This window comes from Gossypium raimondii, unplaced genomic scaffold (genome assembly GCF_025698545.1).
Source record: "Gossypium raimondii isolate GPD5lz unplaced genomic scaffold, ASM2569854v1 Contig00027, whole genome shotgun sequence".
In the NCBI taxonomy this organism is placed as follows: Eukaryota; Viridiplantae; Streptophyta; class Magnoliopsida; order Malvales; family Malvaceae; genus Gossypium; species Gossypium raimondii.
In genome coordinates, this window is record NW_026291186.1 from 1 (window position 1) to 25,000 (window position 25,000).

The 25,000-nt window shown below is 42.4% G+C and overlaps 9 non-coding genes and 74 pseudogenes across 9 annotated transcripts; all 83 read right to left on the reverse strand.

Annotated features, from left to right (window-relative positions):
* Positions 1–274: 274 nt before the first annotated feature.
* Positions 275–394, reverse strand: LOC128036612 (5S ribosomal RNA; annotated as a pseudogene).
* A 178-nt stretch (positions 395–572) lies between these two features.
* LOC128036664 (5S ribosomal RNA) lies at positions 573–689 on the reverse strand (annotated as a pseudogene).
* Positions 690–868: 179 nt separating this feature from the next.
* Positions 869–986, reverse strand: LOC128036639 (5S ribosomal RNA; annotated as a pseudogene).
* A 181-nt stretch (positions 987–1,167) lies between these two features.
* Positions 1,168–1,286, reverse strand: LOC128036615 (5S ribosomal RNA; annotated as a pseudogene).
* Positions 1,287–1,469: 183 nt separating this feature from the next.
* Positions 1,470–1,590, reverse strand: LOC128036653 (5S ribosomal RNA; annotated as a pseudogene).
* Positions 1,591–1,768: 178 nt separating this feature from the next.
* LOC128036613 (5S ribosomal RNA) lies at positions 1,769–1,888 on the reverse strand (annotated as a pseudogene).
* Positions 1,889–2,067: 179 nt separating this feature from the next.
* Positions 2,068–2,184, reverse strand: LOC128036635 (5S ribosomal RNA; annotated as a pseudogene).
* Positions 2,185–2,365: 181 nt separating this feature from the next.
* On the reverse strand, positions 2,366–2,483 carry LOC128036670 (5S ribosomal RNA; annotated as a pseudogene).
* Positions 2,484–2,660: 177 nt separating this feature from the next.
* On the reverse strand, positions 2,661–2,778 carry LOC128036671 (5S ribosomal RNA; annotated as a pseudogene).
* Positions 2,779–2,955: 177 nt separating this feature from the next.
* Positions 2,956–3,074, reverse strand: LOC128036655 (5S ribosomal RNA; annotated as a pseudogene).
* Positions 3,075–3,251: 177 nt separating this feature from the next.
* On the reverse strand, positions 3,252–3,368 carry LOC128036666 (5S ribosomal RNA; annotated as a pseudogene).
* A 179-nt stretch (positions 3,369–3,547) lies between these two features.
* On the reverse strand, positions 3,548–3,666 carry LOC128036638 (5S ribosomal RNA; annotated as a pseudogene).
* A 180-nt stretch (positions 3,667–3,846) lies between these two features.
* On the reverse strand, positions 3,847–3,965 carry LOC128036658 (5S ribosomal RNA; annotated as a pseudogene).
* Positions 3,966–4,144: 179 nt separating this feature from the next.
* On the reverse strand, positions 4,145–4,262 carry LOC128036672 (5S ribosomal RNA; annotated as a pseudogene).
* A 178-nt stretch (positions 4,263–4,440) lies between these two features.
* LOC128036616 (5S ribosomal RNA) lies at positions 4,441–4,559 on the reverse strand (annotated as a pseudogene).
* Positions 4,560–4,739: 180 nt separating this feature from the next.
* On the reverse strand, positions 4,740–4,857 carry LOC128036640 (5S ribosomal RNA; annotated as a pseudogene).
* Positions 4,858–5,035: 178 nt separating this feature from the next.
* Positions 5,036–5,154, reverse strand: LOC128036662 (5S ribosomal RNA; annotated as a pseudogene).
* Positions 5,155–5,332: 178 nt separating this feature from the next.
* LOC128036618 (5S ribosomal RNA) lies at positions 5,333–5,451 on the reverse strand (annotated as a pseudogene).
* Positions 5,452–5,630: 179 nt separating this feature from the next.
* On the reverse strand, positions 5,631–5,748 carry LOC128036641 (5S ribosomal RNA; annotated as a pseudogene).
* A 177-nt stretch (positions 5,749–5,925) lies between these two features.
* Positions 5,926–6,043, reverse strand: LOC128036673 (5S ribosomal RNA; annotated as a pseudogene).
* A 181-nt stretch (positions 6,044–6,224) lies between these two features.
* On the reverse strand, positions 6,225–6,344 carry LOC128036614 (5S ribosomal RNA; annotated as a pseudogene).
* A 183-nt stretch (positions 6,345–6,527) lies between these two features.
* On the reverse strand, positions 6,528–6,646 carry LOC128036589 (5S ribosomal RNA). The gene has a single exon (XR_008193305.1). It is a non-coding gene; the product is annotated as a 5S ribosomal RNA (ribosomal RNA).
* Positions 6,647–6,826: 180 nt separating this feature from the next.
* LOC128036642 (5S ribosomal RNA) lies at positions 6,827–6,944 on the reverse strand (annotated as a pseudogene).
* Positions 6,945–7,124: 180 nt separating this feature from the next.
* On the reverse strand, positions 7,125–7,243 carry LOC128036656 (5S ribosomal RNA; annotated as a pseudogene).
* Positions 7,244–7,420: 177 nt separating this feature from the next.
* On the reverse strand, positions 7,421–7,538 carry LOC128036600 (5S ribosomal RNA; annotated as a pseudogene).
* A 179-nt stretch (positions 7,539–7,717) lies between these two features.
* On the reverse strand, positions 7,718–7,835 carry LOC128036669 (5S ribosomal RNA; annotated as a pseudogene).
* A 180-nt stretch (positions 7,836–8,015) lies between these two features.
* Positions 8,016–8,134, reverse strand: LOC128036628 (5S ribosomal RNA; annotated as a pseudogene).
* Positions 8,135–8,611: 477 nt separating this feature from the next.
* Positions 8,612–8,730, reverse strand: LOC128036630 (5S ribosomal RNA; annotated as a pseudogene).
* A 180-nt stretch (positions 8,731–8,910) lies between these two features.
* LOC128036674 (5S ribosomal RNA) lies at positions 8,911–9,028 on the reverse strand (annotated as a pseudogene).
* A 178-nt stretch (positions 9,029–9,206) lies between these two features.
* Positions 9,207–9,325, reverse strand: LOC128036603 (5S ribosomal RNA; annotated as a pseudogene).
* A 179-nt stretch (positions 9,326–9,504) lies between these two features.
* On the reverse strand, positions 9,505–9,622 carry LOC128036675 (5S ribosomal RNA; annotated as a pseudogene).
* Positions 9,623–9,799: 177 nt separating this feature from the next.
* Positions 9,800–9,918, reverse strand: LOC128036619 (5S ribosomal RNA; annotated as a pseudogene).
* Positions 9,919–10,098: 180 nt separating this feature from the next.
* Positions 10,099–10,217, reverse strand: LOC128036620 (5S ribosomal RNA; annotated as a pseudogene).
* A 177-nt stretch (positions 10,218–10,394) lies between these two features.
* On the reverse strand, positions 10,395–10,512 carry LOC128036677 (5S ribosomal RNA; annotated as a pseudogene).
* Positions 10,513–10,691: 179 nt separating this feature from the next.
* Positions 10,692–10,810, reverse strand: LOC128036661 (5S ribosomal RNA; annotated as a pseudogene).
* Positions 10,811–10,986: 176 nt separating this feature from the next.
* Positions 10,987–11,103, reverse strand: LOC128036609 (5S ribosomal RNA; annotated as a pseudogene).
* A 177-nt stretch (positions 11,104–11,280) lies between these two features.
* LOC128036644 (5S ribosomal RNA) lies at positions 11,281–11,398 on the reverse strand (annotated as a pseudogene).
* Positions 11,399–11,578: 180 nt separating this feature from the next.
* Positions 11,579–11,697, reverse strand: LOC128036657 (5S ribosomal RNA; annotated as a pseudogene).
* Positions 11,698–11,878: 181 nt separating this feature from the next.
* Positions 11,879–11,996, reverse strand: LOC128036678 (5S ribosomal RNA; annotated as a pseudogene).
* A 177-nt stretch (positions 11,997–12,173) lies between these two features.
* LOC128036645 (5S ribosomal RNA) lies at positions 12,174–12,291 on the reverse strand (annotated as a pseudogene).
* Positions 12,292–12,470: 179 nt separating this feature from the next.
* On the reverse strand, positions 12,471–12,589 carry LOC128036604 (5S ribosomal RNA; annotated as a pseudogene).
* A 179-nt stretch (positions 12,590–12,768) lies between these two features.
* Positions 12,769–12,884, reverse strand: LOC128036636 (5S ribosomal RNA; annotated as a pseudogene).
* Positions 12,885–13,064: 180 nt separating this feature from the next.
* On the reverse strand, positions 13,065–13,183 carry LOC128036621 (5S ribosomal RNA; annotated as a pseudogene).
* Positions 13,184–13,363: 180 nt separating this feature from the next.
* Positions 13,364–13,481, reverse strand: LOC128036679 (5S ribosomal RNA; annotated as a pseudogene).
* A 178-nt stretch (positions 13,482–13,659) lies between these two features.
* Positions 13,660–13,777, reverse strand: LOC128036680 (5S ribosomal RNA; annotated as a pseudogene).
* Positions 13,778–13,955: 178 nt separating this feature from the next.
* Positions 13,956–14,074, reverse strand: LOC128036637 (5S ribosomal RNA; annotated as a pseudogene).
* Positions 14,075–14,252: 178 nt separating this feature from the next.
* Positions 14,253–14,369, reverse strand: LOC128036617 (5S ribosomal RNA). Its single transcript, XR_008193308.1, has one exon. It is a non-coding gene; the product is annotated as a 5S ribosomal RNA (ribosomal RNA).
* A 184-nt stretch (positions 14,370–14,553) lies between these two features.
* LOC128036665 (5S ribosomal RNA) lies at positions 14,554–14,672 on the reverse strand. The gene has a single exon (XR_008193312.1). It is a non-coding gene; the product is annotated as a 5S ribosomal RNA (ribosomal RNA).
* Positions 14,673–14,852: 180 nt separating this feature from the next.
* On the reverse strand, positions 14,853–14,970 carry LOC128036681 (5S ribosomal RNA; annotated as a pseudogene).
* A 178-nt stretch (positions 14,971–15,148) lies between these two features.
* LOC128036605 (5S ribosomal RNA) lies at positions 15,149–15,267 on the reverse strand (annotated as a pseudogene).
* A 179-nt stretch (positions 15,268–15,446) lies between these two features.
* On the reverse strand, positions 15,447–15,563 carry LOC128036601 (5S ribosomal RNA; annotated as a pseudogene).
* Positions 15,564–15,738: 175 nt separating this feature from the next.
* LOC128036590 (5S ribosomal RNA) lies at positions 15,739–15,856 on the reverse strand (annotated as a pseudogene).
* Positions 15,857–16,034: 178 nt separating this feature from the next.
* On the reverse strand, positions 16,035–16,151 carry LOC128036667 (5S ribosomal RNA; annotated as a pseudogene).
* Positions 16,152–16,329: 178 nt separating this feature from the next.
* LOC128036591 (5S ribosomal RNA) lies at positions 16,330–16,447 on the reverse strand (annotated as a pseudogene).
* A 176-nt stretch (positions 16,448–16,623) lies between these two features.
* On the reverse strand, positions 16,624–16,741 carry LOC128036646 (5S ribosomal RNA; annotated as a pseudogene).
* A 177-nt stretch (positions 16,742–16,918) lies between these two features.
* LOC128036632 (5S ribosomal RNA) lies at positions 16,919–17,036 on the reverse strand (annotated as a pseudogene).
* Positions 17,037–17,212: 176 nt separating this feature from the next.
* LOC128036625 (5S ribosomal RNA) lies at positions 17,213–17,331 on the reverse strand (annotated as a pseudogene).
* Positions 17,332–17,509: 178 nt separating this feature from the next.
* On the reverse strand, positions 17,510–17,627 carry LOC128036592 (5S ribosomal RNA; annotated as a pseudogene).
* A 177-nt stretch (positions 17,628–17,804) lies between these two features.
* On the reverse strand, positions 17,805–17,923 carry LOC128036652 (5S ribosomal RNA; annotated as a pseudogene).
* Positions 17,924–18,100: 177 nt separating this feature from the next.
* Positions 18,101–18,218, reverse strand: LOC128036593 (5S ribosomal RNA; annotated as a pseudogene).
* A 181-nt stretch (positions 18,219–18,399) lies between these two features.
* On the reverse strand, positions 18,400–18,518 carry LOC128036643 (5S ribosomal RNA). The gene has a single exon (XR_008193310.1). It is a non-coding gene; the product is annotated as a 5S ribosomal RNA (ribosomal RNA).
* A 183-nt stretch (positions 18,519–18,701) lies between these two features.
* Positions 18,702–18,821, reverse strand: LOC128036629 (5S ribosomal RNA). The gene has a single exon (XR_008193309.1). It is a non-coding gene; the product is annotated as a 5S ribosomal RNA (ribosomal RNA).
* Positions 18,822–19,002: 181 nt separating this feature from the next.
* LOC128036611 (5S ribosomal RNA) lies at positions 19,003–19,121 on the reverse strand (annotated as a pseudogene).
* A 180-nt stretch (positions 19,122–19,301) lies between these two features.
* On the reverse strand, positions 19,302–19,420 carry LOC128036654 (5S ribosomal RNA). Its single transcript, XR_008193311.1, has one exon. It is a non-coding gene; the product is annotated as a 5S ribosomal RNA (ribosomal RNA).
* A 184-nt stretch (positions 19,421–19,604) lies between these two features.
* Positions 19,605–19,723, reverse strand: LOC128036676 (5S ribosomal RNA). The gene has a single exon (XR_008193313.1). It is a non-coding gene; the product is annotated as a 5S ribosomal RNA (ribosomal RNA).
* Positions 19,724–19,900: 177 nt separating this feature from the next.
* LOC128036623 (5S ribosomal RNA) lies at positions 19,901–20,019 on the reverse strand (annotated as a pseudogene).
* Positions 20,020–20,197: 178 nt separating this feature from the next.
* Positions 20,198–20,314, reverse strand: LOC128036668 (5S ribosomal RNA; annotated as a pseudogene).
* A 178-nt stretch (positions 20,315–20,492) lies between these two features.
* Positions 20,493–20,610, reverse strand: LOC128036647 (5S ribosomal RNA; annotated as a pseudogene).
* A 178-nt stretch (positions 20,611–20,788) lies between these two features.
* LOC128036648 (5S ribosomal RNA) lies at positions 20,789–20,906 on the reverse strand (annotated as a pseudogene).
* Positions 20,907–21,086: 180 nt separating this feature from the next.
* LOC128036660 (5S ribosomal RNA) lies at positions 21,087–21,204 on the reverse strand (annotated as a pseudogene).
* Positions 21,205–21,382: 178 nt separating this feature from the next.
* Positions 21,383–21,500, reverse strand: LOC128036594 (5S ribosomal RNA; annotated as a pseudogene).
* Positions 21,501–21,678: 178 nt separating this feature from the next.
* Positions 21,679–21,795, reverse strand: LOC128036626 (5S ribosomal RNA; annotated as a pseudogene).
* A 179-nt stretch (positions 21,796–21,974) lies between these two features.
* Positions 21,975–22,093, reverse strand: LOC128036624 (5S ribosomal RNA; annotated as a pseudogene).
* Positions 22,094–22,273: 180 nt separating this feature from the next.
* LOC128036606 (5S ribosomal RNA) lies at positions 22,274–22,393 on the reverse strand. The gene has a single exon (XR_008193307.1). It is a non-coding gene; the product is annotated as a 5S ribosomal RNA (ribosomal RNA).
* A 182-nt stretch (positions 22,394–22,575) lies between these two features.
* On the reverse strand, positions 22,576–22,695 carry LOC128036595 (5S ribosomal RNA). The gene has a single exon (XR_008193306.1). It is a non-coding gene; the product is annotated as a 5S ribosomal RNA (ribosomal RNA).
* Positions 22,696–22,873: 178 nt separating this feature from the next.
* LOC128036650 (5S ribosomal RNA) lies at positions 22,874–22,991 on the reverse strand (annotated as a pseudogene).
* A 178-nt stretch (positions 22,992–23,169) lies between these two features.
* On the reverse strand, positions 23,170–23,288 carry LOC128036607 (5S ribosomal RNA; annotated as a pseudogene).
* A 179-nt stretch (positions 23,289–23,467) lies between these two features.
* Positions 23,468–23,585, reverse strand: LOC128036596 (5S ribosomal RNA; annotated as a pseudogene).
* A 176-nt stretch (positions 23,586–23,761) lies between these two features.
* LOC128036597 (5S ribosomal RNA) lies at positions 23,762–23,879 on the reverse strand (annotated as a pseudogene).
* Positions 23,880–24,056: 177 nt separating this feature from the next.
* LOC128036608 (5S ribosomal RNA) lies at positions 24,057–24,176 on the reverse strand (annotated as a pseudogene).
* Positions 24,177–24,354: 178 nt separating this feature from the next.
* Positions 24,355–24,471, reverse strand: LOC128036634 (5S ribosomal RNA; annotated as a pseudogene).
* Positions 24,472–24,651: 180 nt separating this feature from the next.
* On the reverse strand, positions 24,652–24,769 carry LOC128036631 (5S ribosomal RNA; annotated as a pseudogene).
* A 179-nt stretch (positions 24,770–24,948) lies between these two features.
* LOC128036659 (5S ribosomal RNA) overlaps positions 24,949–25,000 on the reverse strand; it is a 119-nt pseudogene continuing 67 nt past the window's right edge.

Here is a 25,000-nt window from a genome sequence, read left to right on the forward strand (position 1 = left end):
GAGGTCACCCATCCTAGTACTACTCTCGCCCAAGCACGCTTAGCTGCGGAGTTACGATGGGATCCGGTGCATTAGTCTTTGGTATGATCGCACCCGTCAACTCTTGCACAATCTATTCATATAAAGGTGCCCCTTATCGCACTTGCGCCTCGAATTTAAATGCAAATTCGACCAAATATCGTTCAAATTGTTTATTTCACAAAGCGAAAATAACGAATGAGTTACACCACGTCGAGAAAATGCAACTAAAAAACATTATATGAAATAAAATGGGAGGGTGCAACACGAGGACTTCCTGGAGGTCACCCATCCTAGTACTACTCTCGCCCAAGCACGCTTAAGCTGCGGAGTTACGATGGGATCCGGTGCATTAGTCTTTGGTATGATCGCACCGTCAACTCTTGCGCAATCTATTCATATAAAGGCTGCCCTTATCGCGATTGCGCCTCGAATTTAAATGCAAATTCGACCAAATATCGTTCAAATTGTTTATTTCACAAAGCGAAAATAACGAATGAGTTACACCACGTCGAGAAAATGCAACTAAAAAACATTATATGAAATAAAATGGGAGGGTGCAACACGAGGACTTCGGAGGTCACCCATCCTAGTACTACTCTCGCCCAAGCACGCTTAGCTGCGGAGTTACGATGGGATCCGGTGCATTAGTCTTTGGTATGATCGCACCCGTCAACTCTTGCACAATCTATTCATATAAAGGTGCCCTTATCGCGACTTGCGCCTCGAATTTAAATGCAAATTCGACCAAATATCGTTCAAATTGTTTATTTCACAAAGCGAAAATAACGAATGAGTTACACCACGTCGAGAAAATGCAACTAAAAAACATTATATGAAATAAAATGGGAGGGTGCAACACGAGGACTTCCGGAGGTCACCCATCCTAGTACTACTCTCGCCCAAGCACGCTTAGCTGCGGAGTTACGATGGGATCCGGTGCATTAGTCTTTGGTATGATCGCACCCGTCAACTCTTGCACAATCTATTCATATAAAGGTGCCCTTATCGCACTTGCGCCTCGAATTTAAATGCAAATTCGAGCAAATATCGTTTCAATTTATTCATTTCACAAAAGCGAAAATAACGAATGAGTTACACCACGTCGAGAAAATGCAAATAAAAAAACATTATATGAAATAAAATGGGAGGGTGCAACACGAGGACTTCCGGAGGTCACCCATCCTAGTACTACTCTCGCCCAAGCACGCTTAAGCTGCGGAGTTACGATGGGATCCGGTGCATTAGTCTTTGGTATGATCGCACCGTCAACTCTTGCACAATCTATTCATATAAAGGCTGCCCCTTATCGCACTTGCGCCTCGAATTTAAATGCAAATTCGAGCAAATATCGTTTCAATTTATTCATTTCACACAACGAAAATAACGAATGAGTTACACCACGTCGAGAAAATGCAAATAAAAAAAACATTATATGAAATAAAATGGGAGGGGTGCAACACGAGGACTTCCCAGGAGGTCACCCATCCTAGTACTACTCTCGCCCAAGCACGCTTAAGCTGCGGAGTTACGATGGGATCCGGTGCATTAGTCTTTGGTATGATCGCACCGTCAACTCTTGCATAATCTATTCATATAAAGGTGCCCTTATCGCACTTCGCCTCGAATTTAAATGCAAATTCGACCAAATATCGTTTCAAATTGTTTATTTCACAAAACGAAAATAACGAATGAGTTACACCACGTCGAGAAAATGCAACTAAAAAAAATTATATGAAATAAAATGGGAGGGGTGCAACACGAGGACTTCGAGGAGGTCACCCATCCTAGTACTACTCTCGCCCAAGCACGCTTAAGCTGCGGAGTTACGATGGGATCCGGTGCATTAGTCTTTGGTATGATCGCACCGCAATCAACTCTTGCACAATCTATTCATATAAAGGCGCCCTTATCGCACTTCGCCTCGAATTTAAATGCAAATTCGACCAAATATCGTTCAAATTATTTATTTCACAAAGCGAAAATAACGAATGAGTTACACCACGTCGAGAAAATGCAACTAAAAAACATTATATGAAATAAAATGGGAGGGTGCAACACGAGGACTTCGAGGAGGTCACCCATCCTAGTACTACTCTCGCAAGCGCGCTTAGCTGCGGAGTTACGATGGGATCCGGTGCATTAGTCTTTGGTATGATCGCACCAAATCAACTCTTGCACAATCTATTCATATAAAGGCGCCCTTATCGCACTTGCGCCTCGAATTTAAATGCAAATTCGACCAAATATCGTTTCAAATTGTTTATTTCACAAAAGCGAAAATAACGAATGAGTTACACCACGTCGAGAAAATGCAACTAAAAAACATTATATGAAATAAAATGGGAGGGTGCAACACGAGGACTTCCGGAGGTCACCCATCCTAGTACTACTCTCGCCCAAGCACGCTTAGCTGCGGAGTTACGATGGGATCCGGTGCATTAGTCTTTGGTATGATCGCACCGTCAACTCTTGCACAATCTATTCATATAAAGGCGCCCTTATCGCACTTGCGCCTCGAATTTAAATGCAAATTCGACCAAATATCGTTCAAATTATTTATTTCACAAAGCGAAAATAACGAATGAGTTACACCACGTCGAGAAAATGCAACTAAAAAACATTATATGAAATAAAATGGGAGGGTGCAACACGAGGACTTCCGGAGGTCACCCATCCTAGTACTACTCTCGCCCAAGCACGCTTAGCTGCGGAGTTACGATGGGATCCGGTGCATTAGTCTTTGGTATGATCGCACCGTCAACTCTTGCACAATCTATTCATATAAAGGCGCCCTTATCGCACTTGCGCCTCGAATTTAAATGCAAATTCGAGCAAATATCGTTCAAATTATTTATTTCACAAAGCGAAAATAACGAATGAGTTACACCACGTCGAGAAAATGCAAATAAAAAACATTATATGAAATAAAATGGGAGGGTGCAACACGAGGACTTCCAGGAGGTCACCCATCCTAGTACTACTCTCGCCCAAGCACGCTTAGCTGCGGAGTTACGATGGGATCCGGTGCATTAGTCTTTGGTATGATCGCACAAATCAACTCTTGCACAATCTATTCATATAAAGGCGCCCTTATCGCGATTCGCCTCGAATTTAAATGCAAATTCGACCAAATATCGTTCAAATTATTTATTTCACAAAGCGAAAATAACGAATGAGTTACACCACGTCGAGAAAATGCAACTAAAAAACATTATATGAAATAAAATGGGAGGGTGCAACACGAGGACTTCGGAGGTCACCCATCCTAGTACTACTCTCGCCCAAGCACGCTTAGCTGCGGAGTTACGATGGGATCCGGTGCATTAGTCTTTGGTATGATCGCACCCGTCAACTCTTGCACAATCTATTCATATAAAGGTGCCCTTATCGCGACTTGCGCCTCGAATTTAAATGCAAATTCGACCAAATATCGTTCAAATTGTTTATTTCACAAAGCGAAAATAACGAATGAGTTACACCACGTCGAGAAAATGCAACTAAAAAACATTATATGAAATAAAATGGGAGGGTGCAACACGAGGACTTCGAGGAGGTCACCCATCCTAGTACTACTCTCGCCCAAGCACGCTTAGCTGCGGAGTTACGATGGGATCCGGTGCATTAGTCTTTGGTATGATCGCACCCGTCAACTCTTGCACAATCTATTCATATAAAGGTGCCCTTATCGCACTTGCGCCTCGAATTTAAATGCAAATTCGACCAAATATCGTTCAAATTATTTATTTCACAAAAGCGAAAATAACGAATGAGTTACACCACGTCGAGAAAATGCAACTAAAAAAACATTATATGAAATAAAATGGGAGGGTGCAACACGAGGACTTCCGAGAGGTCACCCATCCTAGTACTACTCTCGCCCAAGCACGCTTAGCTGCGGAGTTACGATGGGATCCGGTGCATTAGTCTTTGGTATGATCGCACCGTCAACTCTTGCACAATCTATTCATATAAAGGCGCCCTTATCGTACTTGCGCCTCGAATTTAAATGCAAATTCGAGCAAATATCGTTTCAATTTATTCATTTCACACAACGAAAATAACGAATGAGTTACACCACGTCGAGAAAATGCAAATAAAAAAACATTATATGAAATAAAATGAGAGGGTGCAACACGAGGACTTCCGGAGGTCACCCATCCTAGTACTACTCTCGCCCAAGCACGCTTAGCTGCGGAGTTACGATGGGATCCGGTGCATTAGTCTTTGGTATGATCGCACCGTCAACTCTTGCACAATCTATTCATATAAAGGCGCCCTTATCGCACTTGCGCCTCGAATTTAAATGCAAATTCGAGCAAATATCGTTCAAATTATTTATTTCACAAAAGCGAAAATAACGAATGAGTTACACCACGTCGAGAAAATGCAACTAAAAAACATTATATGAAATAAAATGGGAGGGTGCAACACGAGGACTTCCGGAGGTCACCCATCCTAGTACTACTCTCGCCCAAGCACGCTTAAGCTGCGGAGTTACGATGGGATCCGGTGCATTAGTCTTTGGTATGATCGCACCGTCAACTCTTGCACAATCTATTCATATAAAAGGCGCCCTTATCGCGACTTGCGCCTCGAATTTAAATGCAAATTCGACCAAATATCGTTCAAATTGTTTATTTCACAAAAGCGAAAATAACGAATGAGTTACACCACGTCGAGAAAATGCAACTAAAAAACATTATATGAAATAAAATGGGAGGGTGCAACACGAGGACTTCCGGAGGTCACCCATCCTAGTACTACTCTCGCCCAAGCACGCTTAGCTGCGGAGTTACGATGGGATCCGGTGCATTAGTCTTTGGTATGATCGCACCCGTCAACTCTTGCACAATCTATTCATATAAAGGCGCCCTTATCGCACTTGCGCCTCGAATTTAAATGCAAATTCGACCAAATATCGTTCAAATTATTTATTTCACAAAGCGAAAATAACGAATGAGTTACACCACGTCGAGAAAATGCAACTAAAAAACATTATATGAAATAAAATGGGAGGGTGCAACACGAGGACTTCGAGGAGGTCACCCATCCTAGTACTACTCTCGCCCAAGCACGCTTAGCTGCGGAGTTACGATGGGATCCGGTGCATTAGTCTTTGGTATGATCGCACCGTCAACTCTTGCACAATCTATTCATATAAAGGCGCCCTTATCGCACTTGCGCCTCGAATTTAAATGCAAATTCGAGCAAATATCGTTCAATTTATTTATTTCACAAAAGCGAAAATAACGAATGAGTTACACCACGTCGAGAAAATGCAACTAAAAAACATTATATGAAATAAAATGGGAGGGTGCAACACGAGGACTTCCGGAGGTCACCCATCCTAGTACTACTCTCGCCCAAGCACGCTTAAGCTGCGGAGTTACGATGGGATCCGGTGCATTAGTCTTTGGTATGATCGCACCGTCAACTCTTGCACAATCTATTCATATAAAGCTGCCCTTATCGCACTTGCGCCTCGAATTTAAATGCAAATTCGAGCAAATATCGTTCAAATTATTTATTTCACAAAAGCGAAAATAACGAATGAGTTACACCACGTCGAGAAAATGCAAATAAAAAAACATTATATGAAATAAAATGAGAGGGTGCAACACGAGGACTTCCGGAGGTCACCCATCCTAGTACTACTCTCGCCCAAGCACGCTTAGCTGCGGAGTTACGATGGGATCCGGTGCATTAGTCTTTGGTATGATCGCACCCGTCAACTCTTGCACAATCTATTCATATAAAGGTGCCCTTATCGCGATTCGCCTCGAATTTAAATGCAAATTCGACCAAATATCGTTCAAATTGTTTATTTCACAAAGCGCAAATAACGAATGAGTTACACCACGTCGAGAAAATGCAACTAAAAAACATTATATGAAATAAAATGGGAGGGTGCAACACGAGGACTTCCGGAGGTCACCCATCCTAGTACTACTCTCGCCCAAGCACGCTTAGCTGCGGAGTTACGATGGGATCCGGTGCATTAGTCTTTGGTATGATCGCACCGTCAACTCTTGCACAATCTATTCATATAAAAGGCGCCCTTATCGCACTTGCGCCTCGAATTTAAATGCAAATTCGAGCAAATATCGTTTCAATTTATTCATTTCACACAACGAAAATAACGAATGAGTTACACCACGTCGAGAAAATGCAAATAAAAAAAACATTATATGAAATAAAATGAGAGGGTGCAACACGAGGACTTCGAGGAGGTCACCCATCCTAGTACTACTCTCGCCCAAGCACGCTTAAGCTGCGGAGTTACGATGGGATCCGGTGCATTAGTCTTTGGTATGATCGCACCGTCAACTCTTGCACAATCTATTCATATAAAAGGCGCCCTTATCGCGACTTGCGCCTCGAATTTAAATGCAAATTCGAGCAAATATCGTTTCAATTTATTCATTTCACACAACGAAAATAACGAATGAGTTACACCACGTCGAGAAAATGCAAATAAAAAAAACATTATATGAAATAAAATGAGAGGGGTGCAACACGAGGACTTCCCAGGAGGTCACCCATCCTAGTACTACTCTCGCCCAAGCACGCTTAACTGCGGAGTTCTGATGGGATCCGGTGCATTAGTGCTGGTATGATCGCACCCGTCAACTCTTGCACAATCTATTCATATAAAGGCTGCCCTTATCGCACTTGCGCCTCGAATTTAAATGCAAATTCGAGCAAATATCGTTTCAAATTGTTTATTTCACAAAACGAAAATAACGATTGAGTTACACCACGTCGAGAAAATGCAACTAAAAAACATTATATGAAATAAAATGGGAGGGTGCAACACGAGGACTTCCGGAGGTCACCCATCCTAGTACTACTCTCGCCCAAGCACGCTTAGCTGCGGAGTTACGATGGGATCCGGTGCATTAGTCTTTGGTATGATCGCACCCGTCAACTCTTGCACAATCTATTCATATAAAAGGCGCCCTTATCGCACTTGCGCCTCGAATTTAAATGCAAATTCGAGCAAATATAATTCAATTTATTCATTTCACAAAGCGAAAATAACGAATGAGTTACACCACGTCGAGAAAATGCAACTAAAAAAACATTATATGAAATAAAATGAGAGGGTGCAACACGAGGACTTCCCGGAGGTCACCCATCCTAGTACTACTCTCGCCCAAGCACGCTTAGCTGCGGAGTTACGATGGGATCCGGTGCATTAGTCTTTGGTATGATCGCACCGTCAACTCTTGCACAATCTATTCATATAAAGGCGCCCTTATCGCACTTGCGCCTCGAATTTAAATGCAAATTCGACCAAATATCGTTCAAATTATTTATTTCACAAAGCGAAAATAACGAATGAGTTACACCACGTCGAGAAAATGCAACTAAAAAACATTATATGAAATAAAATGGGAGGGTGCAACACGAGGACTTCCGGAGGTCACCCATCCTAGTACTACTCTCGCCCAAGCACGCTTAGCTGCGGAGTTACGATGGGATCCGGTGCATTAGTCTTTGGTATGATCGCACAAATCAACTCTTGCACAATCTATTCATATAAAGGCGCCCTTATCGCGATTGCGCCTCGAATTTAAATGCAAATTCGACCAAATATCGTTCAAATTGTTTATTTCACAAAAGCGAAAATAACGAATGAGTTACACCACGTCGAGAAAATGCAACTAAAAAACATTATATGAAATAAAATGGGAGGGTGCAACACGAGGACTTCAGGAGGTCACCCATCCTAGTACTACTCTCGCCCAAGCACGCTTAGCTGCGGAGTTACGATGGGATCCGGTGCATTAGTCTTTGGTATGATCGCACACCGTCAACTCTTGCACAATCTATTCATATAAAGGCGCCCTTATCGCACTTGCGCCTCGAATTTAAATGCAAATTCGAGCAAATATCGTTCAATTTATTCATTTCACAAAGCGAAAATAACGAATGAGTTACACCACGTCGAGAAAATGCAAATAAAAAAACATTATATGAAATAAAATGAGAGGGTGCAACACGAGGACTTCCGGAGGTCACCCATCCTAGTACTACTCTCGCCCAAGCACGCTTAAGCTGCGGAGTTACGATGGGATCCGGTGCATTAGTCTTTGGTATGATCGCGCACCGTCAACTCTTGCACAATCTATTCATATAAAAAGTGCCCTTATCGCACTTGCGCCTCGAATTTAAATGCAAATTCGAGCAAATATCGTTCAAATTATTTATTTCACAAAGCGAAAATAACGAATGAGTTACACCACGTCGAGAAAATGCAACTAAAAAAACATTATATGAAATAAAATGGGAGGGTGCAACACGAGGACTTCCCGGAGGTCACCCATCCTAGTACTACTCTCGCAAGCGCGCTTAAGCTGCGGAGTTACGATGGGATCCGGTGCATTAGTCTTTGGTATGATCGCACCGTCAACTCTTGCACAATCTATTCATATAAAGGTGCCCTTATCGCGATTGCGCCTCGAATTTAAATGCAAATTCGAGCAAATATCGTTCAATTTATTTATTTCACAAAAGCGAAAATAACGAATGAGTTACACCACGTCGAGAAAATGCAACTAAAAAACATTATATGAAATAAAATGGGAGGGTGCAACACGAGGACTTCCGGAGGTCACCCATCCTAGTACTACTCTCGCCCAAGCACGCTTAAGCTGCGGAGTTACGATGGGATCCGGTGCATTAGTCTTTGGTATGATCGCGCACCGTCAACTCTTGCACAATCTATTCATATAAAGGCGCCCTTATCGCACTTGCGCCTCGAATTTAAATGCAAATTCGAGCAAATATCGTTCAATTTATTTATTTCACAAAGCGAAAATAACGAATGAGTTACACCACGTCGAGAAAATGCAAATAAAAAAACATTATATGAAATAAAATGAGAGGGTGCAACACGAGGACTTCCGGAGGTCACCCATCCTAGTACTACTCTCGCCCAAGCACGCTTAGCTGCGGAGTTACGATGGGATCCGGTGCATTAGTCTTTGGTATGATCGCACCGTCAACTCTTGCGCAATCTATTCATATAAAGGCGCCCTTATCGCGATTGCGCCTCGAATTTAAATGCAAATTCGACCAAATATCGTTCAAATTGTTTATTTCACAAAAGCGAAAATAACGAATGAGTTACACCACGTCGAGAAAATGCAACTAAAAAACATTATATGAAATAAAATGGGAGGGTGCAACACGAGGACTTCCGGAGGTCACCCATCCTAGTACTACTCTCGCCCAAGCACGCTTAAGCTGCGGAGTTACGATGGGATCCGGTGCATTAGTCTTTGGTATGATCGCACCCGTCAACTCTTGCACAATCTATTCATATAAAGGCGCCCTTATCGCGACTTGCGCCTCGAATTTAAATGCAAATTCGAGCAAATATCGTTCAAATTATTTATTTCACAAAGCGAAAATAACGAATGAGTTACACCACGTCGAGAAAATGCAAATAAAAAACATTATATGAAATAAAATGGGAGGGTGCAACACGAGGACTTCCGGAGGTCACCCATCCTAGTACTACTCTCGCCCAAGCACGCTTAGCTGCGGAGTTACGATGGGATCCGGTGCATTAGTCTTTGGTATGATCGCACCGTCAACTCTTGCACAATCTATTCATATAAAGGTGCCCTTATCGCACTTGCGCCTCGAATTTAAATGCAAATTCGAGCAAATATCGTTCAATTTATTTATTTCACAAAGCGAAAATAACGAATGAGTTACACCACGTCGAGAAAATGCAAATAAAAAACATTATATGAAATAAAATGAGAGGGTGCAACACGAGGACTTCCGGAGGTCACCCATCCTAGTACTACTCTCGCCCAAGCACGCTTAAGCTGCGGAGTTACGATGGGATCCGGTGCATTAGTCTTTGGTATGATCGCACCGTCAACTCTTGCACAATCTATTCATATAAAGGCGCCCTTATCGCGACTTTGCGCCTCGAATTTAAATGCAAATTCGAGCAAATATCGTTCAAATTATTTATTTCACAAAGCGAAAATAACGAATGAGTTACACCACGTCGAGAAAATGCAACTAAAAAAACATTATATGAAATAAAATGGGAGGGTGCAACACGAGGACTTCCGGAGGTCACCCATCCTAGTACTACTCTCGCCCAAGCACGCTTAAGCTGCGGAGTTACGATGGGATCCGGTGCATTAGTCTTTGGTATGATCGCACCGTCAACTCTTGCACAATCTATTCATATAAAGGCTGCCCTTATCGCATTGCGCCTCGAATTTAAATGCAAATTCGACCAAATATCGTTCAAATTATTTATTTCACAAAGCGAAAATAACGAATGAGTTACACCACGTCGAGAAAATGCAACTAAAAAACATTATATGAAATAAAATGGGAGGGTGCAACACGAGGACTTCCGGAGGTCACCCATCCTAGTACTACTCTCGCCCAAGCACGCTTAGCTGCGGAGTTACGATGGGATCCGGTGCATTAGTCTTTGGTATGATCGCACCGTCAACTCTTGCACAATCTATTCATATAAAGGCGCCCTTATCGCGACTTGCGCCTCGAATTTAAATGCAAATTCGAGCAAATATCGTTCAAATTATTTATTTCACAAAGCGAAAATAACGAATGAGTTACACCACGTCGAGAAAATGCAAATAAAAAAACATTATATGAAATAAAATGGGAGGGTGCAACACGAGGACTTCCCGGAGGTCACCCATCCTAGTACTACTCTCGCCCAAGCACGCTTAGCTGCGGAGTTACGATGGGATCCGGTGCATTAGTCTTTGGTATGATCGCAATCAACTCTTGCACAATCTATTCATATAAAGGCGCCCTTATCGCGACTTGCGCCTCGAATTTAAATGCAAATTCGAGCAAATATCGTTCAAATTATTTATTTCACAAAGCGAAAATAACGAATGAGTTACACCACGTCGAGAAAATGCAACTAAAAAACATTATATGAAATAAAATGGGAGGGTGCAACACGAGGACTTCGGAGGTCACCCATCCTAGTACTACTCTCGCCCAAGCACGCTTAGCTGCGGAGTTACGATGGGATCCGGTGCATTAGTCTTTGGTATGATCGCACCGTCAACTCTTGCACAATCTATTCATATAAAGGCGCCCTTATCGCACTTGCGCCTCGAATTTAAATGCAAATTCGAGCAAATATCGTTCAATTTATTCATTTCACAAAGCGAAAATAACGAATGAGTTACACCACGTCGAGAAAATGCAAATAAAAAACATTATATGAAATAAAATGAGAGGGTGCAACACGAGGACTTCCGGAGGTCACCCATCCTAGTACTACTCTCGCCCAAGCACGCTTAGCTGCGGAGTTACGATGGGATCCGGTGCATTAGTCTTTGGTATGATCGCACCCGTCAACTCTTGCACAATCTATTCATATAAAGGCGCCCTTATCGCGACTTGCGCCTCGAATTTAAATGCAAATTCGAGCAAATATCGTTCAAATTATTTATTTCACAAAAGCGAAAATAACGAATGAGTTACACCACGTCGAGAAAATGCAACTAAAAAACATTATATGAAATAAAATGGGAGGGTGCAACACGAGGACTTCGAGGAGGTCACCCATCCTAGTACTACTCTCGCCCAAGCACGCTTAGCTGCGGAGTTACGATGGGATCCGGTGCATTAGTCTTTGGTATGATCGCACCAAATCAACTCTTGCACAATCTATTCATATAAAGGCGCCCTTATCGCACTTGCGCCTCGAATTTAAATGCAAATTCGAGCAAATATCGTTCAAATTATTTATTTCACAAAAGCGAAAATAACGAATGAGTTACACCACGTCGAGAAAATGCAAATAAAAAAACATTATATGAAATAAAATGGGAGGGTGCAACACGAGGACTTCCGGAGGTCACCCATCCTAGTACTACTCTCGCCCAAGCACGCTTAGCTGCGGAGTTACGATGGGATCCGGTGCATTAGTCTTTGGTATGATCGCACCGTCAACTCTTGCACAATCTATTCATATAAAGGCGCCCTTATCGCACTTGCGCCTCGAATTTAAATGCAAATTCGAGCAAATATCGTTCAATTTATTCATTTCACAAAGCGAAAATAACGAATGAGTTACACCACGTCGAGAAAATGCAAATAAAAAACATTATATGAAATAAAATGAGAGGGTGCAACACGAGGACTTCCGGAGGTCACCCATCCTAGTACTACTCTCGCCCAAGCACGCTTAGCTGCGGAGTTACGATGGGATCCGGTGCATTAGTCTTTGGTATGATCGCACCCGTCAACTCTTGCACAATCTATTCATATAAAGGCGCCCTTATCGCACTTGCGCCTCGAATTTAAATGCAAATTCGAGCAAATATCGTTCAATTTATTTATTTCACACAAGCGAAAATAACGAATGAGTTACACCACGTCGAGAAAATGCAACTAAAAAACATTATATGAAATAAAATGGGAGGGTGCAACACGAGGACTTCCGGAGGTCACCCATCCTAGTACTACTCTCGCCCAAGCACGCTTAAGCTGCGGAGTTACGATGGGATCCGGTGCATTAGTCTTTGGTATGATCGCACCCGTCAACTCTTGCACAATCTATTCATATAAAGGCGCCCTTATCGCGACTTGCGCCTCGAATTTAAATGCAAATTCGAGCAAATATCGTTCAATTTATTTATTTCACAAAGCGAAAATAACGAATGAGTTACACCACGTCGAGAAAATGCAAATAAAAAACATTATATGAAATAAAATGAGAGGGTGCAACACGAGGACTTCGGAGGTCACCCATCCTAGTACTACTCTCGCCAAGCACGCTTAGCTGCGGAGTTACGATGGGATCCGGTGCATTAGTCTTTGGTATGATCGCGCACCGTCAACTCTTGCGCAATCTATTCATATAAAGGCGCCCTTATCGCGATTGCGCCTCGAATTTAAATGCAAATTCGACCAAATATCGTTCAAATTATTTATTTCACAAAGCGAAAATAACGAATGAGTTACACCACGTCGAGAAAATGCAACTAAAAAAACATTATATGAAATAAAATGGGAGGGTGCAACACGAGGACTTCCGGAGGTCACCCATCCTAGTACTACTCTCGCCCAAGCACGCTTAAGCTGCGGAGTTACGATGGGATCCGGTGCATTAGTCTTTGGTATGATCGCACCGTCAACTCTTGCACAATCTATTCATATAAAGGCTGCCCCTTATCGCACTTGCGCCTCGAATTTAAATGCAAATTCGAGCAAATATCGTTCAAATTATTTATTTCACAAAGCGAAAATAACGAATGAGTTACACCACGTCGAGAAAATGCAAATAAAAAAACATTATATGAAATAAAATGGGAGGGTGCAACACGAGGACTTCCGGAGGTCACCCATCCTAGTACTACTCTCGCCCAAGCACGCTTAGCTGCGGAGTTACGATGGGATCCGGTGCATTAGTCTTTGGTATGATCGCACCGTCAACTCTTGCACAATCTATTCATATAAAGGCGCCCTTATCGCACTTGCGCCTCGAATTTAAATGCAAATTCGAGCAAATATCGTTCAATTTATTCATTTCACAAAGCGAAAATAACGAATGAGTTACACCACGTCGAGAAAATGCAAATAAAAAAACATTATATGAAATAAAATGAGAGGGTGCAACACGAGGACTTCCGGAGGTCACCCATCCTAGTACTACTCTCGCCCAAGCACGCTTAGCTGCGGAGTTACGATGGGATCCGGTGCATTAGTCTTTGGTATGATCGCACCGTCAACTCTTGCACAATCTATTCATATAAAGGCGCCCTTATCGCACTTGCGCCTCGAATTTAAATGCAAATTCGAGCAAATATCGTTCAAATTATTTATTTCACAAAAGCGAAAATAACGAATGAGTTACACCACGTCGAGAAAATGCAAATAAAAAACATTATATGAAATAAAATGGGAGGGTGCAACACGAGGACTTCCTGGAGGTCACCCATCCTAGTACTACTCTCGCCCAAGCACGCTTAGCTGCGGAGTTACGATGGGATCCGGTGCATTAGTCTTTGGTATGATCGCACCCGTCAACTCTTGCACAATCTATTCATATAAAGGCGCCCTTATCGCACTTGCGCCTCGAATTTAAATGCAAATTCGAGCAAATATCGTTCAAATTATTTATTTCACAAAGCGAAAATAACGAATGAGTTACACCACGTCGAGAAAATGCAACTAAAAAACATTATATGAAATAAAATGGGAGGGTGCAACACGAGGACTTCCGGAGGTCACCCATCCTAGTACTACTCTCGCCCAAGCACGCTTAGCTGCGGAGTTACGATGGGATCCGGTGCATTAGTGCTGGTATGATCGCACCCGTCAACTCTTGCACAATCTATTCATATAAAGGCTGCCCCTTATCGCACTTGCGCCTCGAATTTAAATGCAAATTCGAGCAAATATCGTTTCAATTTATTCATTTCACACAACGAAAATAACGAATGAGTTACACCACGTCGAGAAAATGCAAATAAAAAAAACATTATATGAAATAAAATGAGAGGGGTGCAACACGAGGACTTCCCAGGAGGTCACCCATCCTAGTACTACTCTCGCCCAAGCACGCTTAACTGCGGAGTTCTGATGGGATCCGGTGCATTAGTGCTGGTATGATCGCACCGTCAACTCTTGCACAATCTATTCATATAAAAGGCGCCCTTATCGCGACTTGCGCCTCGAATTTAAATGCAAATTCGAGCAAATATCGTTCAATTTATTTATTTCACAAAAGCGAAAATAACGAATGAGTTACACCACGTCGAGAAAATGCAAATAAAAAACATTATATGAAATAAAATGGGAGGGTGCAACACGAGGACTTCCGGAGGTCACCCATCCTAGTACTACTCTCGCCCAAGCACGCTTAGCTGCGGAGTTACGATGGGATCCGGTGCATTAGTCTTTGGTATGATCGCACCGTCAACTCTTGCACAATCTATTCATATAAAGGCGCCCTTATCGCACTTGCGCCTCGAATTTAAATGCAAATTCGAGCAAATATCGTTCAAATTATTTATTTCACAAAGCGAAAATAACGAATGAGTTACACCACGTCGAGAAAATGCAACTAAAAAAACATTATATGAAATAAAATGGGAGGGTGCAACACGAGGACTTCCGGAGGTCACCCATCCTAGTACTACTCTCGCCCAAGCACGCTTAAGCTGCGGAGTTACGATGGGATCCGGTGCATTAGTCTTTGGTATGATCGCACCCGTCAACTCTTGCACAATCTATTCATATAAAGGCGCCCTTATCGCACTTGCGCCTCGAATTTAAATGCAAATTCGAGCAAATATCGTTCAATTTATTTATTTCACAAAGCGAAAATAACGAATGAGTTACACCACGTCGAGAAAATGCAAATAAAAAAACATTATATGAAATAAAATGAGAGGGTGCAACACGAGGACTTCCGAGGTCACCCATCCTAGTACTACTCTCGCCCAAGCACGCTTAGCTGCGGAGTTACGATGGGATCCGGTGCATTAGTCTTTGGTATGATCGCACCGTCAACTCTTGCACAATCTATTCATATAAAGGTGCCCTTATCGCATTCGCCTCGAATTTAAATGCAAATTCGAGCAAATATCGTTCAAATTGTTTATTTCACAAAGCGAAAATAACGAATGAGTTACACCACGTCGAGAAAATGCAACTAAAAAACATTATATGAAATAAAATGGGAGGGTGCAACACGAGGACTTCCGGAGGTCACCCATCCTAGTACTACTCTCGCCCAAGCACGCTTAGCTGCGGAGTTACGATGGGATCCGGTGCATTAGTCTTTGGTATGATCGCACCGTCAACTCTTGCACAATCTATTCATATAAAAGGCGCCCTTATCGCACTTGCGCCTCGAATTTAAATGCAAATTCGACCAAATATCGTTCAAATTATTTATTTCACAAAGCGAAAATAACGAATGAGTTACACCACGTCGAGAAAATGCAACTAAAAAACATTATATGAAATAAAATGGGAGGGTGCAACACGAGGACTTCGGAGGTCACCCATCCTAGTACTACTCTCGCCCAAGCACGCTTAGCTGCGGAGTTACGATGGGATCCGGTGCATTAGTCTTTGGTATGATCGCACCCGTCAACTCTTGCACAATCTATTCATATAAAGGCGCCCTTATCGCGATTGCGCCTCGAATTTAAATGCAAATTCGACCAAATATCGTTCAAATTATTTATTTCACAAAGCGAAAATAACGAATGAGTTACACCACGTCGAGAAAATGCAACTAAAAAACATTATATGAAATAAAATGGGAGGGTGCAACACGAGGACTTCCGGAGGTCACCCATCCTAGTACTACTCTCGCCCAAGCACGCTTAGCTGCGGAGTTACGATGGGATCCGGTGCATTAGTCTTTGGTATGATCGCACCGTCAACTCTTGCACAATCTATTCATATAAAGGTGCCCTTATCGCACTTGCGCCTCGAATTTAAATGCAAATTCGAGCAAATATCGTTCAATTTATTCATTTCACAAGCGAAAATAACGAATGAGTTACACCACGTCGAGAAAATGCAAATAAAAAACATTATATGAAATAAAATGAGAGGGTGCAACACGAGGACTTCCGGAGGTCACCCATCCTAGTACTACTCTCGCCCAAGCACGCTTAGCTGCGGAGTTACGATGGGATCCGGTGCATTAGTCTTTGGTATGATCGCACCCGTCAACTCTTGCACAATCTATTCATATAAAGGTGCCCTTATCGCACTTGCGCCTCGAATTTAAATGCAAATTCGAGCAAATATCGTTCAATTTATTCATTTCACAAGCGAAAATAACGAATGAGTTACACCACGTCGAGAAAATGCAACTAAAAAACATTATATGAAATAAAATGAGAGGGTGCAACACGAGGACTTCGAGAGGTCACCCATCCTAGTACTACTCTCGCCCAAGCACGCTTAGCTGCGGAGTTACGATGGGATCCGGTGCATTAGTCTTTGGTATGATCACCAAATCAACTCTTGCAATCTATTCATATAAAGGCGCCCTTATCGCGACTTGCGCCTCGAATTTAAATGCAAATTCGAGCAAATATCGTTCAAATTATTCATTTCACAAAGCGAAAATAACGAATGAGTTACACCACGTCGAGAAAATGCAAATAAAAAACATTATATGAAATAAAATGAGAGGGTGCAACACGAGGACTTCCAGAGGTCACCCATCCTAGTACTACTCTCGCCCAAGCACGCTTAAGCTGCGGAGTTACGATGGGATCCGGTGCATTAGTCTTTGGTATGATCGCACCGTCAACTCTTGCACAATCTATTCATATAAAGGCGCCCTTATCGCACTTGCGCCTCGAATTTAAATGCAAATTCGAGCAAATATCGTTCAAATTGTTTATTTCACAAAGCGAAAATAACGAATGAGTTACACCACGTCGAGAAAATGCAACTAAAAAAACATTATATGAAATAAAATGGGAGGGTGCAACACGAGGACTTCCGGAGGTCACCCATCCTAGTACTACTCTCGCCCAAGCACGCTTAGCTGCGGAGTTACGATGGGATCCGGTGCATTAGTCTTTGGTATGATCGCACCGTCAACTCTTGCACAATCTATTCATATAAAGGTGCCCTTATCGCGACTTGCGCCTCGAATTTAAATGCAAATTCGAGCAAATATCGTTCAAATTATTTATTTCACAAGCGAAAATAACGAATGAGTTACACCACGTCGAGAAAATGCAACTAAAAAACATTATATGAAATAAAATGGGAGGGTGCAACACGAGGACTTCCCAGAGGTCACCCATCCTAGTACTACTCTCGCCCAAGCACGCTTAGCTGCGGAGTTACGATGGGATCCGGTGCATTAGTCTTTGGTATGATCGCACCGTCAACTCTTGCACAATCTATTCATATAAAGGTGCCCTTATCGCACTTGCGCCTCGAATTTAAATGCAAATTCGAGCAAATATCGTTCAATTTATTTATTTCACAAAGCGAAAATAACGAATGAGTTACACCACGTCGAGAAAATGCAACTAAAAAACATTATATGAAATAAAATGGGAGGGTGCAACACGAGGACTTCCGGAGGTCACCCATCCTAGTACTACTCTCGCCCAAGCACGCTTAGCTGCGGAGTTACGATGGGATCCGGTGCATTAGTCTTTGGTATGATCGCACCGTCAACTCTTGCACAATCTATTCATATAAAGGTGCCCTTATCGCACTTTGCGCCTCGAATTTAAATGCAAATTCGAGCAAATATCGTTTCAATTTATTCATTTCACACAACGAAAATAACGAATGAGTTACACCACGTCGAGAAAATGCAAATAAAAAAAACATTATATGAAATAAAATGAGAGGGTGCAACACGAGGACTTCCCAGGAGGTCACCCATCCTAGTACTACTCTCGCCCAAGCACGCTTAACTGCGGAGTTCTGATGGGATCCGGTGCATTAGTGCTGGTATGATCGCACCCGTCAACTCTTGCACAATCTATTCATATAAAGGCTGCCCCTTATCGCACTTGCGCCTCGAATTTAAATGCAAATTCGAGCAAATATCGTTTCAATTTATTCATTTCACACAACGAAAATAACGAATGAGTTACACCACGTCGAGAAAATGCAAATAAAAAAAACATTATATGAAATAAAATGAGAGGGTGCAACACGAGGACTTCCCAGGAGGTCACCCATCCTAGTACTACTCTCGCCCAAGCACGCTTAACTGCGGAGTTACGATGGGATCCGGTGCATTAGTCTTTGGTATGATCGCACCCGTCAACTCTTGCACAATCTATTCATATAAAGGCTGCCCTTATCGCACTTGCGCCTCGAATTTAAATGCAAATTCGAGCAAATATCGTTTCAAATTGTTTATTTCACAAAACACAAATAACGATTGAGTTACACCACGTCGAGAAAATGCAACTAAAAAACATTATATGAAATAAAATGGGAGGGGTGCAACACGAGGACTTCGAGAGGTCACCCATCCTAGTACTACTCTCGCCCAAGCACGCTTAAGCTGCGGAGTTACGATGGGATCCGGTGCATTAGTCTTTGGTATGATCGCACCCGTCAACTCTTGCACAATCTATTCATATAAGGGCGCCCTTATCGCGACTTGCGCCTCGAATTTAAATGCAAATTCGAGCAAATATCGTTCAATTTATTCATTTCACAAAAGCGAAAATAACGAATGAGTTACACCACGTCGAGAAAATGCAAATAAAAAACATTATATGAAATAAAATGGGAGGGTGCAACACGAGGACTTCCCAGGAGGTCACCCATCCTAGTACTACTCTCGCCCAAGCACGCTTAACTGCGGAGTTCTGATGGGATCCGGTGCATTAGTGCTGGTATGATCGCACCCGTCAACTCTTGCACAATCTATTCATATAAAGGCTGCCCCTTATCGCAGTTGCGCCTCGAATTTAAATGCAAATTCGAGCAAATATCGTTTCAAATTATTTATTTCACACAACGAAAATAACGAATGAGTTACACCACGTCGAGAAAATGCAACTAAAAAAAACATTATATGAAATAAAATGGGAGGGGTGCAACACGAGGACTTCCCAGGAGGTCACCCATCCTAGTACTACTCTCGCCCAAGCACGCTTAGCTGCGGAGTTCTGATGGGATCCGGTGCATTAGTGCTGGTATGATCGCACCGTCAACTCTTGCACAATCTATTCATATAAAGGTGCCCTTATCGCACTTGCGCCTCGAATTTAAATGCAAATTCGAGCAAATATCGTTCAAATTATTTATTTCACAAAGCGAAAATAACGAATGAGTTACACCACGTCGAGAAAATGCAAATAAAAAACATTATATGAAATAAAATGGGAGGGTGCAACACGAGGACTTCCGGAGGTCACCCATCCTAGTACTACTCTCGCCCAAGCACGCTTAAGCTGCGGAGTTACGATGGGATCCGGTGCATTAGTCTTTGGTATGATCGCACCGTCAACTCTTGCACAATCTATTCATATAAAGGGCGCCCTTATCGCACTTGCGCCTCGAATTTAAATGCAAATTCGAGCAAATATCGTTCAATTTATTCATTTCACAAGCGAAAATAACGAATGAGTTACACCACGTCGAGAAAATGCAAATAAAAAAACATTATATGAAATAAAATGAGAGGGTGCAACACGAGGACTTCGGAGGTCACCCATCCTAGTACTACTCTCGCCCAAGCACGCTTAGCTGCGGAGTTACGATGGGATCCGGTGCATTAGTCTTTGGTATGATCGCACCCGTCAACTCTTGCACAATCTATTCATATAAAGGTGCCCTTATCGCGATTTCGCCTCGAATTTAAATGCAAATTCGAGCAAATATCGTTCAAATTATTTATTTCACAAAGCGAAAATAACGAATGAGTTACACCACGTCGAGAAAATGCAAATAAAAAACATTATATGAAATAAAATGGGAGGGTGCAACACGAGGACTTCCGGAGGTCACCCATCCTAGTACTACTCTCGCCCAAGCACGCTTAGCTGCGGAGTTACGATGGGATCCGGTGCATTAGTCTTTGGTATGATCGCACCCGTCAACTCTTGCACAATCTATTCATATAAAGGCGCCCTTATCGCGATTGCGCCTCGAATTTAAATGCAAATTCGAGCAAATATCGTTCAAATTATTTATTTCACAAAGCGAAAATAACGAATGAGTTACACCACGTCGAGAAAATGCAACTAAAAAACATTATATGAAATAAAATGGGAGGGTGCAACACGAGGACTTCCGGAGGTCACCCATCCTAGTACTACTCTCGCCCAAGCACGCTTAGCTGCGGAGTTACGATGGGATCCGGTGCATTAGTCTTTGGTATGATCGCACCCGTCAACTCTTGCACAATCTATTCATATAAAGGCGCCCTTATCGCGATTTGCGCCTCGAATTTAAATGCAAATTCGACCAAATATCGTTCAAATTATTTATTTCACAAAAGCGAAAATAACGAATGAGTTACACCACGTCGAGAAAATGCAACTAAAAAACATTATATGAAATAAAATGGGAGGGTGCAACACGAGGACTTCCGGAGGTCACCCATCCTAGTACTACTCTCGCCCAAGCACGCTTAGCTGCGGAGTTACGATGGGATCCGGTGCATTAGTCTTTGGTATGATCGCACCAAATCAACTCTTGCACAATCTATTCATATAAAAGCTGCCCTTATCGCACTTGCGCCTCGAATTTAAATGCAAATTCGAGCAAATATCGTTCAATTTATTCATTTCAAAGCGAAAATAACGAATGAGTTACACCACGTCGAGAAAATGCAAATAAAAAACATTATATGAAATAAAATGAGAGGGTGCAACACGAGGACTTCCGGAGGTCACCCATCCTAGTACTACTCTCGCCCAAGCACGCTTAGCTGCGGAGTTACGATGGGATCCGGTGCATTAGTCTTTGGTATGATCGCACCGTCAACTCTTGCGCAATCTATTCATATAAAGGCTGCCCTTATCGCGATTGCGCCTCGAATTTAAATGCAAATTCGAGCAAATATCGTTCAAATTGTTTATTTCACAAAGCGAAAATAACGAATGAGTTACACCACGTCGAGAAAATGCAACTAAAAAACATTATATGAAATAAAATGGGAGGGTGCAACACGAGGACTTCCGGAGGTCACCCATCCTAGTACTACTCTCGCCAAGCACGCTTAGCTGCGGAGTTACGATGGGATCCGGTGCATTAGTCTTTGGTATGATCGCACCGTCAACTCTTGCACAATCTATTCATATAAAGGTGCCCTTATCGCGACTTGCGCCTCGAATTTAAATGCAAATTCGACCAAATATCGTTCAAATTATTTATTTCACAAAAGCGAAAATAACGAATGAGTTACACCACGTCGAGAAAATGCAACTAAAAAACATTATATGAAATAAAATGGGAGGGTGCAACACGAGGACTTCCGGAGGTCACCCATCCTAGTACTACTCTCGCCCAAGCACGCTTAAGCTGCGGAGTTACGATGGGATCCGGTGCATTAGTCTTTGGTATGATCGCACCGTCAACTCTTGCACAATCTATTCATATAAAGGTGCCCTTATCGCACTTGCGCCTCGAATTTAAATGCAAATTCGAGCAAATATCGTTCAATTTATTCATTTCACAAAGCGAAAATAACGAATGAGTTACACCACGTCGAGAAAATGCAAATAAAAAAAACATTATATGAAATAAAATGAGAGGGATGCAACACGAGGACTTCCCAGGAGGTCACCCATCCTAGTACTACTCTCGCCCAAGCACGCTTAACTGCGGAGTTCTGATGGGATCCGGTGCATTAGTCTTTGGTATGATCGCACCGTCAACTCTTGCACAATCTATTCATATAAAGGTCGCCCTTATCGCACTTGCGCCTCGAATTTAAATGCAAATTCGAGCAAATATCGTTTCAATTTATTCATTTCACACAACGAAAATAACGAATGAGTTACACCACGTCGAGAAAATGCAAATAAAAAAAACATTATATGAAATAAAATGAGAGGGATGCAACACGAGGACTTCCCAGGAGGTCACCCATCCTAGTACTACTCTCGCCCAAGCACGCTTAACTGCGGAGTTCTGATGGGATCCGGTGCATTAGTCTTTGGTATGATCGCACCCGTCAACTCTTGCACAATCTATTCATATAAAGGCGCCCTTATCGCGATTCGCCTCGAATTTAAATGCAAATTCGAGCAAATATCGTTTCAAATTATTTATTTCACAAAGCGAAAATAACGAATGAGTTACACCACGTCGAGAAAATGCAACTAAAAAACATTATATGAAATAAAATGGGAGGGTGCAACACGAGGACTTCCAGAGGTCACCCATCCTAGTACTACTCTCGCCCAAGCACGCTTAGCTGCGGAGTTACGATGGGATCCGGTGCATTAGTCTTTGGTATGATCGCACCCGTCAACTCTTGCGCAATCTATTCATATAAAGGCGCCCTTATCGCACTTGCGCCTCGAATTTAAATGCAAATTCGACCAAATATCGTTCAAATTATTTATTTCACAAAGCGAAAATAACGAATGAGTTACACCACGTCGAGAAAATGCAACTAAAAAACATTATATGAAATAAAATGGGAGGGTGCAACACGAGGACTTCCGGAGGTCACCCATCCTAGTACTACTCTCGCCCAAGCACGCTTAAGCTGCGGAGTTACGATGGGATCCGGTGCATTAGTCTTTGGTATGATCGCACCCGTCAACTCTTGCACAATCTATTCATATAAAGGTGCCCTTATCGCGATTGCGCCTCGAATTTAAATGCAAATTCGAGCAAATATCGTTCAATTTATTTATTTCACACAAGCGAAAATAACGAATGAGTTACACCACGTCGAGAAAATGCAACTAAAAAACATTATATGAAATAAAATGGGAGGGTGCAACACGAGGACTTCCGGAGGTCACCCATCCTAGTACTACTCTCGCCCAAGCACGCTTAGCTGCGGAGTTACGATGGGATCCGGTGCATTAGTCTTTGGTATGATCGCACCGTCAACTCTTGCACAATCTATTCATATAAAGGTGCCCTTATCGCACTTCGCCTCGAATTTAAATGCAAATTCGAGCAAATATCGTTCAATTTATTCATTTCACAAAGCGAAAATAACGAATGAGTTACACCACGTCGAGAAAATGCAAATAAAAAACATTATATGAAATAAAATGAGAGGGTGCAACACGAGGACTTCCGGAGGTCACCCATCCTAGTACTACTCTCGCCCAAGCACGCTTAGCTGCGGAGTTACGATGGGATCCGGTGCATTAGTCTTTGGTATGATCGCACCGTCAACTCTTGCACAATCTATTCATATAAAGGCGCCCTTATCGCGATTGCGCCTCGAATTTAAATGCAAATTCGACCAAATATCGTTCAAATTGTTTATTTCACAAAGCGAAAATAACGAATGAGTTACACCACGTCGAGAAAATGCAACTAAAAAACATTATATGAAATAAAATGGGAGGGTGCAACACGAGGACTTCCAGGAGGTCACCCATCCTAGTACTACTCTCGCCCAAGCACGCTTAAGCTGCGGAGTTACGATGGGATCCGGTGCATTAGTCTTTGGTATGATCGCGCCCGTCAACTCTTGCACAATCTATTCATATAAAGGTGCCCTTATCGCACTTGCGCCTCGAATTTAAATGCAAATTCGAGCAAATATCGTTCAAATTATTTATTTCACAAAGCGAAAATAACGAATGAGTTACACCACGTCGAGAAAATGCAACTAAAAAACATTATATGAAATAAAATGGGAGGGTGCAACACGAGGACTTCCGGAGGTCACCCATCCTAGTACTACTCGCCCAAGCACGCTTAAGCTGCGGAGTTACGATGGGATCCGGTGCATTAGTCTTTGGTATGATCGCACCAAATCAACTCTTGCACAATCTATTCATATAAAGGCGCCCTTATCGCACTTGCGCCTCGAATTTAAATGCAAATTCGACCAAATATCGTTCAAATTGTTTATTTCACAAAAGCGAAAATAACGAATGAGTTACACCACGTCGAGAAAATGCAACTAAAAAACATTATATGAAATAAAATGGGAGGGTGCAACACGAGGACTTCGGAGGTCACCCATCCTAGTACTACTCTCGCCCAAGCACGCTTAAGCTGCGGAGTTACGATGGGATCCGGTGCATTAGTCTTTGGTATGATCGCACCGTCAACTCTTGCACAATCTATTCATATAAAGGCGCCCTTATCGCACTTGCGCCTCGAATTTAAATGCAAATTCGAGCAAATATCGTTCAAATTATTCATTTCACAAAAGCGAAAATAACGAATGAGTTACACCACGTCGAGAAAATGCAAATAAAAAAACATTATATGAAATAAAATGGGAGGGTGCAACACGAGGACTTCCTGGAGGTCACCCATCCTAGTACTACTCTCG